The following is a 3324-nucleotide window of genomic DNA, read 5'->3' on the forward strand; positions in this document are numbered from 1 at the left end:
ATATATATGACTCTATACTTTGTACCTATACCTTTATAGTGGCTATTATTGTTCATTAAAACTGACGTTAACAAAAGTTAGGTTTGTGCCTATTTCATGCTTTCCCACATACACCACGCCTAACAAGTAAGGTCAGTGAAAAACACAAGCCTGATCAGGTTTACCTGTACCGAGCTGAACTGTACCATACCACTCAGGTTGATGCAAGTGTTTCTCATGGGTAAAATGCTAATGTGTCTCTCCCCCCCCCACAGGTTACGTTAAGAAGACGGCCTGGAACAAACTTGAGATACAGGCTGTGGAGAAGCATATGATGAGGTTTATTAACAATCACAAAAATTCCAGGAAAGGCAGACTGCATGAGGTGTAAAGAGGCGGAACCACTTGCACTTAAAAATAGAGAGTGGTCTACACTTAAATTTTACATCAAAAATCGAATCTCCGCTCTAAACAGAAAATATCTGCCAAATTAATTGACACACTGTCAGACTGAATTGTGCATTGGTAGAAACAAGCTTTTATAGTTTTAAAACAAGCTTCCATAGTCAAATGGTTAGCGCAATAGACCATCAGTTCCATATTATTGTTTGGAAATGTAGATTGTTCTTTCGAAAATTCAGGCATTTTAAATAACTTTTAGACTGGAGTCTTTTTTTTCATCCTTGTCTGCTTCAAATGTAGAATTGTTTTTCTATAAATGCAGACATGGTAGATTTTCATTCTATTGTACTTGTTTTCAAAAACTTGAGAATGCAGTGTTTGTCATGAAGGGTTTTATTAATATATTTTTTAATTCAACTAGTGTTTACTGTGAACATCTTTTATGAAATATTTCTGCAAATTTTTGTGGACGACTGAAACTTATGCTAATGTTTCTGACCCTGACTGTTGACGTACTAATGTTATGAGTTTTGAAAATGTATGTCATATACTGTATAACACTTTTTTTTTTTTTACTAAACCTTTAAAAGTACTAAGTTAATTTTGTTTCTACATCTAAAACAAACATCTCCAAAATCAATTAAAGCATGGAGCAGATTGTAGCTCCTTTTCTGTCTAAAGTACGCAGATTCTCTTTTGTGTGTGAGTCCAGTCCCCACAATGACCAAAAACTGGTGTTGAGTGTGTGTTTAAAGTCCCCACAATGACCAAAAACTGGTGTTGAGTGTGTTTAGATACGATCCCCACAATGACCAAAAACTGGTGTTGAGTGTGTGTTTAAAGTCCCCACAATGACCAAAAAACTGGTGTTGAGTGTGTTTAGATACGATCCCCACAATGACCAAAAACTGGTGTTGAGTGTGTGTTTAAAGTCCCCACAATGACCAAAAAACTGGTGTTGAGTGTGTTTAGATACGATCCCCACAATGACCAAAAACTGGTGTTGAGTGTGTTTAGATACGATCCCCACAATGACCAAAAACTGGTGTTGAGTGTGTGTTTAAAGTCCCCACAATGACCAAAAACTGGTGTTGAGTGTGTTTAGATACGATCCCCACAATGACCAAAAACTGGTGTTGAGTGTGTGTTTAAAGTCCCCACAATGACCAAAAACTTGGTGTTGAGTGTGTTTAGATACGATCCCCACAATGACCAAAAACTGGTGTTGAGTGGTGTTTAGATACGATCCCCACAATGACCAAAAACTGGTGTTTAGTGTGTGAGTCCAGTCCCCACAATGACCAAAAACTGGTTGTGTGTTAGCCGGACCCCAGATATACTCAATACCTGAAAGGTCCCCACAAGTGACCACTGTGTCAGGTTTGTAATTTTTATAGTGAAATATTTGTAATCTGCAGTGATACTTTGAAACAGGCTTTTTAGCTTTTGTCAAATAATTTTTTTTTAGGTCTGTAAGATCATAGAATGGGTGGTCCCCACTATGTAGCAATACTGACAGGTGACCCCCACAATGCACAAAACAAGATGTGTGTGTGTGTGTGTTGTATCAGAGACCAAGAGAGAGAAAAGGGGGATTTTTCAGAGTGCTGGGTGGTATGTTTCTGCTGGTGAGCGGGAATGAATGTGGAGTTTATGAGAGCCTGAATATCTTTATACAAAGTGCTTTGAAGTGATGAATGTGTGTGTAAGTGTGTGTGTGTGTAGCATGTGAGAGCATCTGATTGATTGTGGTGCTGCCCTGGGTGTGTTTTACAATAGGCTGCCATGCCTCTCTCACTGTCAAAGATGTGTGTGTGTGTGTGTGTGTGTGTGTGTTCACCGCAGCATACCAGCATCTCTCCAATTAAGCAGCTAATCAATCCCAGACACACCCGCACTTGAAATCGAAAGAGGCTGCTCTTCTAGAGACAGAATGTCAGAGACGGAGAGAAAAAGAGAGCAGGGAGAGACTGAAGTAGAGACTGGCCAGGAATGTGCCAGAAGTGTGTCCTACTGCGCCCCCTGTTCCTGTTGCGCGCTCTGTAAAGTATTAATGTGAATGCAGCATATGTTTATGTTATAAATATAAAGGAGTGCATGTGAAACGGAGTAATATTTCCCTGTAGAAGGGCATGTGGGTGTGTGTGTAAGTGTGTGTGTGCTGTGACCACCAGATGTGGACTTCCATTGCACTCTTCTTGAGACAATTTTGGCTAAAATTTAGCCCTACGAGACAAGATTTCTTTCAAAATCGACAGTCTTGGATCAGTTAGTGTGACATGCTTACTGTCTTTGCAGTGAATCTTAGCCCCGTGACAGTGTCAAACACAATTATCATAGAGAATAATATTTTTTACTACTGTTCAAAAGTTTGGAGTCAGTAGAATAGATTTTTTAAATATGAAATTAATAATTTATTCAGCGAGTATGAATTAAATTAATCAGTATCTACAAAAATATTAAGAAGAACAAACACTGATAATGATAAGAAATGGTTCTTGAGCACCAAATCAACATATTAGATTGATTCTGAAGGATCATGCACAGTGTTGGGGAAAGTTATTTTTAAAAGTAATGGATTACAATATTGTGTTTACTCCATAAGAATGTAACTAACTGCATTACTTACTCTTTTATGAAAAGTAATGCATTACTTTACTTTTGCATTACATTTTGTCAGCTGTGTTGGACTTGCTTATTTGTTTTTTAATAACAAAAAAAAACCTACAAGTTATTTTTGACAGCTGTAAAAACCCTTTCACACAAGGGCCCTATTTTAACGATTTAAACGCAAAGTGTAAAGCGCACGGTGCAGGTGCACTCAGGGCGTGTCCAAATCCACTTTTGCTATTTTAATGACGGAAAAACGATTGGCGCACCGGGCACATGGTATAAACGGGTTTTCCCTATTCTCTTAATGAGTAATGGGTGTTTTTTGGGCTC

The sequence above is a fragment of the Carassius auratus genome, unplaced genomic scaffold, assembly GCF_003368295.1.
Source record: "Carassius auratus strain Wakin unplaced genomic scaffold, ASM336829v1 scaf_tig00215262, whole genome shotgun sequence".
In the NCBI taxonomy this organism is placed as follows: Eukaryota; Metazoa; Chordata; class Actinopteri; order Cypriniformes; family Cyprinidae; genus Carassius; species Carassius auratus.